The following is a 17,445-nucleotide window of genomic DNA, read 5'->3' on the forward strand; positions in this document are numbered from 1 at the left end:
AGTTCTAGGGATTCCAAGTAATAAACCCCCCTCCTAGATATAGATAACATGGTCCCCTTGCGTATATCCCGTAAGTGCACGGGTTTATTGAAGTAATAATCCCGGATGAGCGGGTATCGAATCCACAGGGAGCAGGGGATAAAAACACTTAATTTGATTCTTAGCTATGTGAAAGATCAATAGTGATAAGTGTGACAATGATTCAATTCTCGACAATAAAAACAACAAGTAAGACAACAAAAGTAAAGTAAAAGGTAAGACAATCGATAAAGATGGGGTACCTAGATAATGCTCCGCCTAGGATAATCGTTTCAAGTACAAGAACCCTCTATTATGCTTCCTAATCAATGCAATGGTAAGTCATGGAAATCCTTAATTACATAGTCCCAAATCTAAGGTCAACTATGCCTAACTCTATACATGTCCCGGAGGAGAGATTAGATAACCTCTCAACCTCGCACTCGCATAGAGTTGCAATGAGCTCTAGGGATTCTAAGTGATAAATCTCTTCCTAATTATAGACCTAACCCTTTGGTCCAGGCGGAAGGTCACTAATACATTAATGACTTATGGATATCCTTCAATATACGATCCCAAAACTAAGGTCAACAGTGCCTAACTCTATACGATATACAGGAGGAGAAATCGAACAATTTCAACACCTCGCACTTGTATAGAGTTGCAATGAGTTCTAGGGATTCCAAGTGATAAACCCCCCTCCTAGATGTAGATAACAAGGTCCCCTTGCGTATATCCCGCAAGTGCGCCGGTTTGTCGAAGTAATAATCCCGGATGAGCGGGTATCGAATCCACAGGGAGTAGGGGATAAAAACACTTAATTCAATTCTTAGCTATGTGAAAGATCAATAGTGATAAGTGTGACAATGATTCAATTCTCGACAATAAAAACAACAAGTAAGAGAGCAAAAGTACAAGAGGGAGGTAAGGCAATCGATAAAAGATGCACCGGATAATGCTCCACCTAGGATAATCGTTTCAAGTGCAAGAACCCTCTATTATGCTTCCTAATCAATGCAATGGTGTATCGTGGAAATCCTTAATTACATAGTCCAAATCTAATGTCAACTATGCCTAACTCTATACATGATCAGCGAGATTAGATAACCCTCAACTCGCGACCTCACGATAGAGTTGCAATGAGCTCTAGGGATTCCAAGTGATAAATCTCTTCAAAATTATAGACCCAACCCTTTGGTCGAGCGCTTAAAAGGTCTAACTCACGTTAAGCCCCAGATACCAAGATCACATCAACGCCATTCCATCTGCACGCCGCAACTAAGCCCCTGGCCGAGGGTCATCCTCAGACCATTCACTCCCTATTACGGCCGCAAAGAACTAGAACCAGAGCGGGAGCTAAATTCGATCGAAGGGGATGCCCTGCACCTCTCGACCACCCTCTCAACCTCTGCCAACGATAGCTTTGTCTAACGCCGCGGGTGTGTCACTCACTGGCCAACGCGCTACACAAGAACTCCTCAACTCCCATGCTCAGGTGAAATGTTCATACAAGCAAAGCATTCAAGGTTGGAAATCACAATAAACATCAATTTATTGACAGCATACTAAAGAGATTCAAAGAAACGAATACATCCCTAGGGTTCATCATACCAGCATTCCACTAGGGGTTTAGCTCTCCATGGAGCTAGTACAATCCAAAGAAATAGAATGTCAAAAGCAATGAATCCATAAAGAAACCCCCTCGATGCGTCTTGTCGATGGTCTTGTGGAGAGTCCTCTACCTGTCGTCCAGGATTCCCTCGTCCCCAGATCACGATACGCCCGATGGAAGCTCCCCTACCAACTTTCTCCCGAGTGAATGACCCATGTCGGAGCCAGAACGCCTCAGAAACCCTAGCCAATACCCTCAAAACCCTCAGCCGAAGTCCCTCTCTCAAGTTGGGGAAAAGATGGAGAAGAGAATCCTAAAATCGGGTCTGATTCAGCTTTAAATAGGCCTTGAATTGCGCAGCTTCACAGGGCGTGGATCGCTTCACGCCGTCACGTGAATCTTCGCACACGGGCGTGATCACCCACACATCTGCAGGGATTCTCTCGAACCCTGTTTTCTGTCGGAACATTGTCGCTACTGTGACTTGCCACCGCAGTGTTTGCTACATCGCCCCGCCTCCAAGATCCTGCCCCAATGACTCCCCAATCCACAGCTTTCATCTCGAGCGCAAGAACGGGCACACGCTCGCATCCGGATCACTTGCCTTCACTATAGGCAGTTGGTGAGCTCTTGTTCATGTGCAGAAGTGGAATAGCCGAGGTGATCGCCTTTTGTGCCCCTCCAGATGTGCTCAAACCGATTTCGAGGAGGTTGGCACATACCTCAGCATCTCCATCTCGACCCATGTCTCTAAAGATTTGTAGCCTAGCAAGATTCCTCCAAAATTGGGCATTGTGATCCATATTGGCTTCTTTCCTTCATACCGGCTCATTTGTCCCTACCCACTAGAAGCAACATAAAAACACACATATTAGTGTAAAAACCCGAGAAAATGCTAATGCTCAACATAAGGAATGAACGCTTCACATTCATATCGCATGCAATTTATAGTGTGTTTTTATGTTACTTCTACGTGTAGGGGCTGTGGAGGCCGAGGCATGAAGGAAAGAAGCCAATGTGGATCACAATGCACCGATTTTGGAGGAAATCTTGCTAAGGTTCAAACGCGAAGACATAGGTCGGATGGAGATGCTAGAGTATGTGCCAACCTCCTCGTATTCGAGTTTGGCACATCCATTTGGAGGGCACAAAGGCGCTCACACTCGAGCATTCCGACTTATGCACATAGAACAAGAGCTCCACCAACTTGCCTATCATTGAAGAAGCAAGTGATCAACGACGTGAACGTGTGCCTGTTTGCATTACTCCGACGGAGGTATGGATTCGGGAAGCTATTCAAACCAGATACTGTAGCAGAGCACTATAGCAACACGGTAGCAAGTACCATAGCAGCACTGTTCACAGCCGGCCGAGAAAACAAGAGTTCAGAGAATCCATACGGGCGTGTGGAAATTAGCCACGCCCGTGTGGAAATTCCACACGGGCGCGTGAAGCATCCACGCCCGTGTGGTCGCCCGATTCAAGCCCTATTTAAAGCCGAATCAGCCCCGATTTTGGGCTTCTCTTCTCCATCTTTTCCCCAACTTGAGAGATGGCTTTGGCTAGGGTTTTGAGGAGTATTGGCTAGGTTTTTGGAGAGGTTCTATGGCTCCGACATCGTCATTCCTTAGGAAGAAGGTTGTTAGGGGAGCTTCCATCGAGGAGTATCCTATAGCGGATGAGAAAATCCTTGGACGATGAGTAGAGGACTCTCCACAAGACCATCGACATGACCATCGAGGGGGTTTTTTTATGGATTCATTGCTTTTACATTCTATTTTTTTGATTGTACTTAGCTCCATGGAGAGCTAAAACCCCTAGTGGGTACTTGGGTATTTGTGAACCCTAGGATGTATTCGTTTCTTTGAATCTCTTTATTATGCTTTCAATAAATTGATGTTTATTGTGATTTTCCAACCTTGAATGCTTGATTGTATGAACATTTCCCTAGAGTGACACTAGGGTTGAGAGTTCTTGTTGGTAACCTTGGCGGTGAGTGACGGACTATCAGAGCGTTAGACAAAAGCTATGTTGGAGAGGGATTGAGAGGGTGAGTCGGGAGAGGTACAGAGCATCCCCTCCCCTCCGACGTTATAGATTCTACATCCGTTCCTCGAGTTCTTTGCGGCCATAATAGAGTGAATGGTCTAAGGGATGGCCCTCCACTGGGGCTTAGGTGCGCGTGCAATGGAGTGAAGCGTTGAGGTGATCTTAGTATCTAGGGCTTAATCGTGGTTAGGGACCTTCCGCCTTTGACCAAAGGGTTAGGTCTATAATTAGGAAGAGATTTATCACTTGGAATCCCTAGAGCTCATTGTAACTCTATGCGAGTGCGAGGTTGAGAGGTTATCTAATCTCTCCTCCGGGACATGTATAGAGTTAGGCATAGTTGACCTTAGATTTGGACTATGTAATTAAGGATTTCCATGACTCACCATTGCATTGATTATGAAGCATAATAGAGGGTTATTGCAATTGAAACAATTATCCAAGGTGGAGCATTATCCGGGTACCCCATCTTTATTAATTGCCTTACCCCCTTCTTTACTTTTTCTCTCTTTCTTGTTGCTTTTATTGTTGAGAATTGAATTATTATCACACTCCTTATCATTGATCTTTCACATAGCTAAGAATCGAATTAAGTATTTTTATTCTCTACTCCCTGTGGATTCTATACCCGCTCACCTGGGATTATTACTTTGATAAACCCGTGCACATGCAGGATATACGCAAGGGGACCTTGTCAGCCGCTGAAAAATTGATTATTGCAGATTCACATGGGCGTGTGGATGCCCAGTTCCAACCCTACTTAAGTCACGATTTTAGCCTATTTTGAGGATCGTTTTCCCATCTCTTTGCCCATCGTTTCTCATCTTTGGAGGCGCTCGCGGCTAGTGTTTGGAGAGGCTTTGGCAATGCTTTAGGAGTTATTTGATGACTTTCAACACTACATTCCTTTGGAAGATAGTTATTGGGGAAGCTTTCGTCAGCACCGATTTGGCGAGGTGTGCACCAGGCTTGACGAGGGAACCTTTGGAAAAGACGTAGCTACTCCACAAGACCATCGACATGAATATTGAGGAGATTTTTTACTTATGGATTACATGTTTTTACTTTCGATTTCATTACTAATTGTATCTTGCTCCATGGAGAGCTAAACCCCTAGTGGGTACTTGGACTTGTAAACCCTAGGATGATATTGATTCTTTGACCTTTCTATTATGTTTCTTTAATTGATGTCTTTAACTGAGTTTCAATCTTGAATGCTTGTTAAATTCTTTTTCCCTAAGAGTGACATTAGGGTTAAGTGCCTACATTGGTAATCCTTGCGAGTGAGTGATATACCATGAGGGTTAAACAAAGCAAGATTGGAGAAGGTCGAGAGGGTGAGTCGAGAGGTAGCGGAACGTCCCCTTCTCCTTTGATGTGATTTATCCTACCTTCGTGTTCCAAGAGTTTTTTACGGTCATAATAAAGTGATGTCGAAGAGATAAACTTTGCTGGGGCTTTGTTGCGCAAGCAGCAGAGTGAAGCGTTGAAATAATCCTTAGTGCTGAGGCTTAATTGTGAGTAGGGATCTTTCGCTTGGACCAAAGGGTTTGATCTATATTAGGGAATAGGGTTTATCAGTTGGAGTCCCTAGAGCTTTAAGTAACTTTGCATAATGTGAGGTGTTGAGACTGAGGGATTTCTTCACCAGGGTATAGTATAGGGTTAGTTACGGTTGACCTTAGGTTTTGGACCGTGTATTTGAGGATTTCCATGACTCATAAAGCATCAGTTTGGAGACATAATAGTTGGTCTTGCACTTGAAGCAATAGTCCCTGGGTGAGCAATGTTCGGGTGCCCCACTTTTTGTCCACTGACTCTCCTATCATTTACTTGCGTTTCTTTTTTTTCTTTACTTGTTTCTATTTGCATTGATTTTGTTTGCACCACTATTGATTCATCTTCACTTTTGTTAGATAGCAATCTTTGTGCTTCTAATCACTATTCTTTGACGTCCACCCACTCACCAGGGTATTATTACTTTGATAAACCCGTGCACTTACAGGACACACACAAAGGGTGTTGTCAGGTTTTTGGCACCATTGCTAGGAAATAGACATTTTAGAAACACTTTGCTATTTGGTATTTTAGCTATTTACCATTTATTCTATTTCACATTTTCTTATTCTTCCATCATTATGATTCGTTTTTCTTTCTTTGGTTGCAACTCTTAGGTTATGACCAGAGGGAATCCTTCGATATTGGTTGAACTAGATCCTGCACTTGAATGAACATTTCGTAGATTGGGTAAAGAACCTGTGTAAGAACAGTCAAATCAAGTTGAGATAGAAGGTGAAGGGTTAGATAACATGGAAGAATAGAATGAGTAGTAGAGGACAATCTTAGATTATGCCAAACCCGTAGTTCTGGGCAACAGTCTAGTATTGAACGACTACCGATTACAACTTAGAATTTTAAGCTAAAGCCAGCATTCATCCAGATGATATAGTAGTCGGCACAGTTTAATGGTTTGGCCGATGAGGATACTGATAAGTGCTTGTGTGATAAAAATACTGTAACAACATTATTCACAACCGGCCGAGAAAACAGAAAAACAGAGAATCCACACGGGCGTTTAGAAGAAGGTTAGTGGGAGAGCGATGTTCTACGGCTCCGACATCACGCGCCATTTGGAAGAAGGTTAGTGGAAGAGCTTTCATCGCACCGATCCGTCGAGGTGTATCCTAAGCCGGACAAAAGGGACCCTTGCGTTGAGTAGAGGACTCTCCACAAGACTATCGCCATGACTAATGAGGGGGTTTTCTATGGATGCTTTGTTTTTACATTCAATTTCATTGATTGTATCTAGCTCCATGGAGAGCTAAACCCTTAGTGGGTACTTGGGTATTTGTGAACCCTAGGATGTATTCATTTCATAAAACCTCTTTATTATGCTTTCAATTAATTGATGTTTATTATGAGTTCCAATCTTGGAGACTTGATTGTATGAATCTCCCCTAGAGTGACACTAGGGTTGAGAGTTCTTCTTGGCAACTCTTGTGAGTGAGTGACACACCATGAGAGTTAGACAAAGCTAGATTGGAGACGGTAGAGAGGGTGAGTCGAGATGTAGCGGAGCATCCCTTTTCCCTCCGGTGTGATCTATCCTACCGCCACGTTCTAAGAATTCTTTACGGCCATAATAGAGTGAATGGGCTAAGGGATGACTTTCCACTGGGGCTTAGTTGCGAGTGCAATGGAGTGAAGCATTAACGTGATTTTAGTATCTATGGCTTAATTGTGGCTAGGGATCTTTCACCTGGACCAAAGTGTTAGGTCTATACGTAGGAATAGGGTTTATCACTTAGAATCCCTATAGCTCATTGCAATTTTATGCGAGTACGAGGTTGAGAGGTTATTCAATCTTTCCTCCGGGACATGTATAGTGTTAGGAATGGTTGACCTTAGATTTGGGATCATGTAATTAAGGATTTTGACAACTCATTGTTGCATCAATTTGGAAGTATAATAGAGTTTTCTTGCACTTGAAATGATTGTCCTTGGCGGATCAATATTCGGGTACCCCATCTTTATCGATTGCCTTACCTTCTCCTTTACTTGTACCTTCTATCTTATTGTTTTTATTTTCGTTATTTCATATTTTGTCACACTTATCACTATTCATCTTCCACATTAGTTAAGAAACAAGTCAAGTGTCTTTATTCCCTACTCTCTATGGATACGATACCCACTCATCTGTGATTATTACTTTGATACCCGTACACTTGCGGTTTACACTCATATACAGACGTGTCAGATACGAACAACCACATTGAGAACTTCTTGGAAGTGTGCGACATGCTTAAGATTAATATAGTTATGGATGATGCTATCAGGTTGAGGGTCTTCCTATTTTCCTTGAAGGAGATAGCAAAGCAGTGGCTACATTCATTACGTAAAGCATCGATCACTACTTGGGAGGAGATGGTTGAAGCTTTTCTTGCCCGATATATCCCTCCTAGAAAATTTACGAAGCTCAGTAATGAATATCCTCTTTTGCGCAAATGGAATTGGGGTCTCTTTTTGAGACATGGGATAGGGTCAAAGAACTCCTGCGAAAATATCCTCAACATGGGTTCCCCCAGTGGATGATCATTCAAACATTTTACAATGGTTTGACCCAAGCATAAGGCAGTTACTTGATGTAGGAGTAGGATGTACTTTAGGAAGCAAGACACCTAAAGAAGCCGGACATCTCATTAAAGAAAAGGCTATGGATAGTTATCAGTTGAACACAAGAGACAGAAAAAAGGTAGCCAGACTTCATGAGATTAATGCAGTTACTTTATTGGTGGCCCAAGTTGAGTCATTGAGCAAGAAGTCAGATACTCTAACTTCTCCTAGAGTGGTGGCCTTGACTAATTGTGACAAGGTCCCCTTGCGTATATCCCGCAAGTGCACGGGTTTGTCAAAGTAATAATCCCAGATGAGCTGATATCGAATCCATAGGGAGTAGGGAATAAAAACACTTAATCCGCTTCTTATCTATGTGAAAGATCAATAGTGATAAGTGTGACAATGATTCAATTCTCAAAAGTAAAAACAACGAGTAAGAAAGCACGAGTAAAGGAGGAGGTAAGGCAAACGATAAAGATGGGGTACTCAGATAATGCTCCGCCTAGGACAATCGTTTCAAGTGCAAGAACCCTCTATTATGCTTCCAAATTGATGCAATGGTGAGTCGTGGAAATCCTTAAATACATAGTCCCAAACCTTAGGTAAACTATGCCTAACTTTATACATGTCCCGGAGGAGAGATTAGATAACCTCTCAGCCTCGCACTCGAATAGAGTTGCAATGAGGTCTAGGGATTCCAAGTGATAAATCTCTTCCTAATTATAGACCTAACCCTTTGGTACAGGTGGAAGGTCCTGATAAGTGCTTGTACGATATGAATGCGAAGCGTTTATTCCTTATGTTGAGCATTACTTTTCTCACGTTTTTACATTAATATGTGTGTTTTTATGTTACTTTCGTGCAGGTAGGGTTGTGAGGCCGATTATGAACGAAAGAAGCCAATGTGGATAATAATGCACCGATTTTAGGAAAAATCTTGCTAAAGTTCAAACGCAAAGACATAGGTCGGGTGTGAGATGCTAGAGTGTGTGCCAACCTCCTCATATTCGAGTTGGTACATCCATTTTGAGGGGCACAAGGGCAGTCACACTCGAGCATTCCGACTTATGCACATAGAACAAAAGCTCCACCAACTTGTCACCCGTTTGCGTTACCACGATGAAAGCATGGATTCGGGAAGCTATTCAGGACGGATACTGTAGCAGGGTACTGTAACAGCAATGGAGCAAGTACTGTAGCAGCACTGTTTACAGCTGGCTGAGAAAACATGAATTCAAAGAATCCACATGGGCGTGTGGAAATTATACATGCCCATGTGGAAATTCCACATGGGCGTGTGTAAAATCAACAGGCCTGTGTGGTCACCCGATTCCAGCCCTATTTAAAGCCGATTCAACCCCGATTTCAGTATTCTTTTCTCCACCTTTTCCCCAACTTGAGAGAGTGCTTCGGCTAGGGTTTTGAGTGATATTGGCTAGGGTTTTGGAGAGGTTCTACGGCTCTGACATCGCTCGTTGTTTGGAAGAAGGTTATTTGGAGAGCTTTCGTCGGCACCGATCCGGCGAGATGTATCCTAGGCCAGACAAAGGATCCCTTGCGACGAGTAGAGGACTCTTCACAAGACCATCGACATGACCATCGAGGGCATTTTCTATGGATTTATTGCTTTTACATTTTATTTCTTTGATTGTACTTAGCTCCATTAAGAGCTAAACCCCTAGTGGGTACTTGGGTATTTGTAATCCTAGGATGTATTTGTTTCATTGAATCTCTTTATTATGCTTTCAATTAATTGATGTTTATTGTGAGTTCCAACCTTGAATGCTTGATTGTATGAACATTTCCCCTAGAGTGATATTAGGATTGAGAGTTCTCGTTGGTGACCTTGTGAGTGAGTGACACACCACGAGCGTTAGATAAAGCTAGGTTGGAGAGGGTTGAGAGGGTGAGTCGAGAGGTACAAGAGCGTCCCCTTTCCCCTCTGACGTGATAGATTCTACCTCCGTTCCTCGAGTTCTTTGCGGATATAATAGAGTGAATGGTCTAAGGGATGAACTTTCCCAGGGGCTTAGTTGCGCGTGCAACGGAGTGAAGGGTTGAGATGATCTTATTATCTAGAGCTTAATCGTTGTTAGGGACTGATAAGTACTTGTGCGATATGAATGTGAAGCGTTCATTCCTTATGTTGAAGATTACTTTCGTCAGTTTTGTACATTAATATGTGTGTTTTTATGTTACTTTTACGCAGGTAGGGTTGTGAGGCCGAGTATGAAGGAAATGGGCGAATGTGGACCATAATGCACCTATTTTGGAGGAGATCTTGTTAAGGTTCAAACGCGAAGACATAGGTCAGGTGTGAGATGCTATAGTGTGTGCCAACCTCCTCACAATCGAGTGAGCACATCTATTTGGAGGGGCACAAAGAGAGTCACCCTCGAGTATTCTGACTTATGCATATAAGAACAACAGCCCCGCCAACATGTACATCATTGAAGAAGCAAGTGATTCACGACGTGAATGTGTGCCCGTTTGCGTTACCACGATGAAAGTATGGAATTGGGAAGTTAATCAGGTCGAAGACTGAAGCAATTACTGTAGCAACACTGTTCACAGCCGTCCGAGAAACCAGAGAAACAGAGAATCCACACGGGCGTGTGGAAATTATCCACGGCTGTGTGGAAATTCCGCACGGCCGCGTGTTGCGTACACGCCCGTGTAGTCGCCCGATTAAAGCCCTAATTAACGCCGATTTCAGCCCCGATTTTAGTATTCTTTTCTCCATCTTTTCCCCAACTTGTGAGAGAGCTTCGGCTAGGGTTTCGAGGGGTATTGGCCAAGGTTTTGGAGAGGTTCTACGGCTCTGACATCGTGATTCCATTAGGAAGAAGGTTGGTAGGGGAGCTTCCATCGAGGCGTATCCTATACCGGACGAAGGAATCCTTAGACGATGAGTAGAGGACTTTCCACAAGACCATCGACACGACTATCGAGGGGGTTTCTTTATGGATTTATTGCTTTTACATTCGATTTCTTTGATTGTACTAAGCTCCATGGAGAGCTAAACCCCTAGTTGGTACTTGGATGATTGTGAACCCTAGGATGTATTTGTTTCATTGAACTTCTTTATTATGCTTTCAATAAATTGATGTTTATTGTGAGTTCCAACCTTGAATGCTTAATTGTATGAACATTTCCCCTAGAGTGACACTAGGGTCGAGAGTTCTTGTTGGTAACCTTGTGAGTGAGTGACACACCACTAGCATTAGACAAAGCTAGGTTTGATAGGGTTGAGAGGGTGAGTCGAGAGGTACAGGAGCGTCCCCTTTCCCCTCCGACTTGATAGATTCTACCTCCGTTCCTCAAGTTCTTTGCGGCCATAATGGAGTGAATGGTCTAAGGAATGAACCACCGCTGGGGTCTAGTTGCGCGTGCAATGGAGTGAAGTGTTGAGAGGATCTTAGTATCTAGGGCTTAATTGTGGCTAGGCACCTTCCACCTGGACCAAAGAGGTAGGTCTATATTTAGAAAGGGATTTATCACTTGGAATCCCTAGAGCTCATTGCAACTTTATGTGACTGCGAGGTGTTGAGATTGTTCGATTTCTCCTCCGGGACATGTATAGAGTTAGGCATAGTTGACCTTAGATTTGGGACTATGTATGTAAGGATTTCCACGACTCACCTTTGCATTGATCAGGAAGCATAATAGAGAGTTCTTGCACTTGAAGCGATCATCCTAGGTGAAGCATTATCCGAGTACCCCATTCTTTATCGATTGCCTTACCTTTTTCTTACTTTTGCTCTTTCACTTGTTGTTTTTATTGTTGAGAATTGAATCAATTTCACACTTATGACTATTGATATTCCACATAACTAAGAATCAAATTAAGTATTTTCACTCCCTACTCCCTGTGGATTCGACCCCGCTTACCCGGGATTATTACTTCGACAAGCCCGTGCACTTGCGGGATATAAGCAAGGGGACCTTGTCAAGTTTTTGGCGCTGTTGCCGGGGAGCTAGGCGTTTAGAGATACTTTGCACTTTGTTTTCTTAGCTATTTCACCACACATTCTAGTCTATATCTTCTTATTCTATCATCATTCTGATTTTTCTTTTCTTTACTTTTTAGTGCGACTCGGGTTATGACCCGAGGGAATCCATCAATATTGATTGAAGGAGACCTTGAGCTTGAACGTACACTTTGAAGGAAAGGGAAAGAACCTGTACAAGAACAGCCTACTCCAGCTGATTTGGAAGTAGAAGGACCTGACAACATGGCGGAACAGAATGAGCAACAACGGACACTATCCGATTATGCGGACCTTTCGATGATTGGGGACACAATCGAGTATTGTCGTCCCCCAATTACATGACTCGAATTTCAAGCTAAAAGCCGGCATTCATCCATATCTTTGCAGCGAGTCCACACAATTCAACGGTTTGGCCGATTAGGATCCAAACGGTCACATAGAGAGCTTCCTCGAGGGTGTGTGACATCTTTGAAGATCAATGGTGTGACGGATGATGCCATCAAATTGAGAGCCTTCCCATTTTCCTTAAAGGGGAAAAGCAAAGCGTTGGCTACACTCATTGCCTAGGGCATCAATCACTACATGGGAGGAGATGGTAGAAGCTTTTCTAGCCCATTATTTCCCTCCCGGAAAATCAGCCAAGCTTAGGAATGAGATCTCATCCTTTATGCAATTGGAATTGGAGTCTCTATTTGAGACATGGGAACGGTTCAAGGAACTCCTGCGCAAGTGTCCGCAACACGGATTTCCGGAGTTGATGATTGTTAAAACCTTCTACAATGGGTTGAATGCAGGTACAAGACAACACTTGGATGCGGCGGCAGGAGGTACCATCGGTAGTAAGAACCCTGACGAGGCTCGTCAATTGATTGAGGAAATAGGGTTAAATAGCTACCAGTGGAATGCGAGGGAGAACAAAAAGGTGGCCGGTCTCCATGAAATTGATGCGGTAACTTCATTGGCGGCCCAGTGGAATTCGAATAGAGTTGCGGCCGTAACCAACTGCACCGGTTGTTGTGGAGGACATGCTCCCTCCGATTGCCCAATCGTCATTGGTGATGTTTCTTCAGTTGAGAATGACGACTTTGTAGGTAATGGAATGAGACCTCAAGGGAATCCATACAGCAACACCTACAATTCAGGTTGGAAGAACATCCCAACTTTTCATGGAGTAATCAAGGACCACAGAAGACCTTGGGGCCATCGGGGTTCCAACAACAACAACAACAACAAGCCCCTCAAGTGGAAAACAGAATTTCAGGTTTGGAAACCCGAATGACGGATTTGGAGAAGCAGTTGGCTAGATTTTTTCAATCAGCAAATACAAGATTTGAATCAGTCGAGGCTACACTTCGTAATTATACCGCCTCCTTGCACAACCTTGAAAATCAAGTGGGGCAAATTGTGAAATCTCTTTCCGAAAGGCCACATGGAAGTTTACCAAGCAACACAGAAACCAATCCGAGAGAGCATGTGAAGGCGATCGCTTTGAGAAGCGGTCATGAGGTTGAAGGGCGGCTTCCGAGTGAAATGCCGAAAGAACACGCACCGGAGGTCGTAGAGGTTGAGAAGGAAGCAAACAAAGAGAAAGAAGTGGCATCCCCATCTTTCAAGCCAAGAATCCCTTATCCCTCTAGATTGAAGAATGACCAAGGGGATGACCAGTATAAGAAGTTCCTGAGTTTGTTCAAGCAACTCCACATCAACATTCCTTTTGTTGAGGCTTTGGCTCAAATGCCTAAGTATGCGAAGTTCCTGAAGGACCTATTGACCAACAAGAGGAAATTGGAGGAGAGTGCTTCAGTGGTGCTTGATGCTTCATGCTCGGCGGTGTTATAAAAGAACATGCCGAACAAGAAGAAAGACTCGGAAGCTTCATTATTCCGTGTAACATCGGCAACTTAGGTGAGGAAATGGCATTGGCGGATTCGGGGGCAAGTATCAACGTCATGCCATATACTTTCTTCCAAAAGCTAGGCTTGGGTGAGCCTAGGCCTACTCGGATGACTTTACAATTGGCGGACCGAATGGTACGACATCCGAGAGGCATCATTGAAGATGTACTTGTCAAGGTGGACAAGTATATTTTTCCGGTTGACTTTGTAGTGCTAGATGTTGATGAGGATGCAGATGTACCCTTGATATTTGGGAGACCGTTCTTGCGGACTTCCAAAGCATTGATTGACATGGACGGCGGAGAGCTCACATTGAGAGTCGGAGATGATAAGCTCACTTACCGCCTTGCTGAAGCCATGCGGCATTCTCTCGATTTTGATGACACTTTGTATTTTCTAGACACTACTGATGAGATTGTTGATGAATATATACAGGAAATGTTCAACCCGGATCCGTATGAAGGTTTGTTTGACCAAGAGGAGAGCAATGAAGAATTACTAATGCTTGGTTTGACCGGAGACGAAACATCTACCCCGGGAATCTTGAAGAAGATGCTCCGGAAAATGAAGAGGGCTCGAAGACGTCACCGAAAACACCCCAAGACTGTTGGAGACGTACATGAGCCAAGGGAGTTCGACAAACAATTGCTAGGTGGTCTGAAGCCGGATAGTACACCCTCTACCCTCAAGAGACTTTGCTCATCATGCTTTCGAGTTATGGGTAAGAGGGCAACCTTCATTCATGAACCCCCGTGAGGTAAGAAAGATACGTCAAGCTTAGTGACGTTAAACAAGTGCTTCTTGGGAGGCAACCCAAGTGTTTACTATTTTCGTACTTTTAGTTTAGTTTGTTTGCATGAATAAATTGTTAAGTGTTGGTGTTTAAATTTTTGAGTGCTTGTGCTGCGATTTTATTGTGGGTTTTTAAAAAAATTCTTTGTATGTTTTGTTGAGAATTGGCAAAGTTTGGTCGTTTGAGTTCTATTTTGTGTTTTTATCTGGTATATTTTGCACAATAGGGCAAGCTCTGAGTGTGTAAACATGTTCAGGCTAATTCTGCAGAGCCTGCAGGTTTTTCTAAGTCATCCAGAGAAAACACACGGACGTGTGGAAATTCCACACGCCCGTGGGTGTGTACTGTGAACTCTTCCAGAGAGGGCACAGGGGCGTGTGGCTGCCCCTATGGACGACCATGAGACTAGCGCACACCCATGGGTAATTTCCACACGGGCGTGTGCCTTCCTGCAGAGTTGGGCAAATTTTCCCGAGAATACACAGGGGCGTGGACTCGCCCCTGTGGGCGACCTTGTGAACCACGCACGGGCGTGGGTAATTTCCGCACGCCCGTACGAAACTCTGCAGGGTGTTTCCTCCATCCCGAGAAAACACAGGGGCGTGCGGCCGCCCCTGTGAGTTGAGGCCTGTGAATGCCCACGCCCGTGGGGAATATTCGCACGGGCGTGTCGGCGACTTGATATTTTTCTCGGATAACCAAGGAGGCCATAAGGGCGTGGGTCTTCCCTTGTGGGTCTAGCGCATGGGCGTGGGTATTTTCCGCACGGCCGTGTGAGATCAGTCAGAATCAAGAGAGCGTTTTCCCAAGAAGGCACAGGGACGTGTGTACACCCCTGTGGCGCTCTCGAAGTGAGGCGTACGGGCGTGGGTAATTTCCACACGCCCGGGGGATACACAGAATTCCAAGAGACGCGATTTTCTCCTTAAAAACCTTTTGATCCGTCTCATTCTTCATCTCCAGTCGCCGGAAAACGGTTCCCGATTATATTTTGACCCTTCATCGCTATTTGGAGGAATTTTCTTCGCTAATCTTACCGAATTTCAGACGTTTTCATATTCATCTCTTCGGTAATCCTTTTATCCTCTTTTCTTCGCCAATTATGGTTGTTCACGGGTTGAATGTTTTTAAATGCGAGTTTTTATGCATGATGGATATGTAGTAAACAGTTAGAAGTGATTTTACAATTGAATTGTTAAGATTTTTTTGTGCACCCGTGCGAGAGTTTCACGCTCTGCAGAGCCACACGGGCGTGGGTAATATCCACAGTCCCGTGTGGAATTCTGCAGTATATTGCCTCTGAGATTTTTTTTACTGTTTTCGTCTTTTGCACTCCAGCTATGGCATCCGAACCGATACATATGGAATTCTCGAACCCCGAGCATCAGGCTCGCTTCAAGAGACTTTCAGCACTCGGGTTTGATCAGACTTGCTTTGCGGATTTACAAGTGCTTCAACAGATTCGACGGGGGTGATGAGGGTGATTAGTGAGATTGATGAGATCTTTGGGCGGTGAGGGGGAGGAGGCTGCTGACAATTAGTGAACCGGCTTACCGCACACTTACGCTAGAGGTTTTAGCGTCCTTTGAGTTTCGATTGCTACATGGGAGGGTTGACACTCTGAGGCGATCATGATTTTCGAGCATTCAGACATCCATTCTCTATGAGCGTCACTGAGTTTTTGATTAGGACGGGCCTGTACAATGTCGCTTATACATGTACCGTGGAGTATGGCCGACTACCAGTAGATTTTCCAGTGTCAGTCACCCCATATCATGTATATAGGATTTTGTGTGGGCATGGGGAGTATGAGCCAGGATTATCGAAGGCTTCTAGTTTGCCCCGGTTCAGTTACAGATACATACACACAGTCATCAGCAGGTCCGTGACAGGTCGAGCAGATAACACAGCCGCTTTAACCAGATTGGATCTGCTTTTCTTATACTCCATGGCTCGCAATGTGCCACTTCACTTAGGGTGCATTATAGGAGATGTTTTGCAGTACTAGGGTCGTTCGACGAGAGTGGGTCTACTATTTGCGGGCCCTTATATCAGCAGACTCATTCTAGGAATGGGTTTGGGCGACGCTCTACGTGGTGCTGAGAGGACAGTTGTGCCCATCGCTCTTACGTTCGATACGATCAGGATGATGGGGTTGGTAAGGGGGTTTGGGCCAGGGGTCTACGTTCTTATTCCAGCTACCGCTGAGACCAACAGAAGCGAAGGAGATACTACGGGAGGTGTCCAGCAGACTCCTCCATCTTCTGTAGCACCAGGTATTCGAGCCTATGATCATATCGAGAGGCTAGAGACCGATGTCAGAGAGATTCGGACTGAGATAAAGGACCTCCGGGCTTTGCAGTCGGCTAAGTACACAGATCTTATGGCCCGATTCGATTTTCTTCGAGGTCTCCTGAGACCCGGATCTTCGATACCTCCAAAGACCTCCATCCCTCGACCCCACCACCGGAGGACCCACTATATGCTTCCACTTCGCGCAGAGTGTACGGGGAGCTCGAGCGCAAACGACCGACACTTGATTTCTTCCTCTTTACTTTCATGCATTTTACTTTATCTTATTTTCTTATTTTTTTTAGACTTGTTCACTCAGAAAGGATTCTTCCTTTTGAGTTTATGTTATTTTTCATTATCGAGTTGTATTCATTGTTTCATCTTTTATACACTCGAGTTATTTTTGTTTTTCTTGAGCTTTACTGAACCCCCTCGTGAATGTGTGCAGATGGTCTTGTCTTCTTGGAAATTGAGACTTAGTCATGGGCACAGCCAAGGTGCTTTGGCACTTGGCCGTGCGAGCTTCACAACCCGTTGGAACACTACTCCCAATGAATTAGCTTTATCAAACAACACTAGGAGTTAGGGGAGTATTGTTTTGATTGCTTCTCCCACATATATTTTTCATTGATATACATTATGAGTGAGCTTGCATGTGTACATTGAGGACAATGTACA

The 17,445-nt window shown here is 44.2% G+C and overlaps 2 non-coding genes across 2 annotated transcripts; both read right to left on the minus strand.

The window, feature by feature from the left end:
• Positions 1-7,651: 7,651 nt before the first annotated feature.
• On the minus strand, positions 7,652-7,757 carry LOC120271341. The gene has a single exon (XR_005539954.1). It is a non-coding gene; the product is annotated as a small nucleolar RNA R71 (small nucleolar RNA).
• Positions 7,758-12,427: 4,670 nt separating this feature from the next.
• Positions 12,428-12,534, minus strand: LOC120271193. Its single transcript, XR_005539814.1, has one exon. It is a non-coding gene; the product is annotated as a small nucleolar RNA R71 (small nucleolar RNA).
• Between the last annotated feature and the right edge of the window lie 4,911 nt (positions 12,535-17,445).

This window comes from Dioscorea cayenensis, chromosome 10 (genome assembly GCF_009730915.1).
Source record: "Dioscorea cayenensis subsp. rotundata cultivar TDr96_F1 chromosome 10, TDr96_F1_v2_PseudoChromosome.rev07_lg8_w22 25.fasta, whole genome shotgun sequence".
In the NCBI taxonomy this organism is placed as follows: domain Eukaryota; kingdom Viridiplantae; phylum Streptophyta; class Magnoliopsida; order Dioscoreales; family Dioscoreaceae; genus Dioscorea; species Dioscorea cayenensis.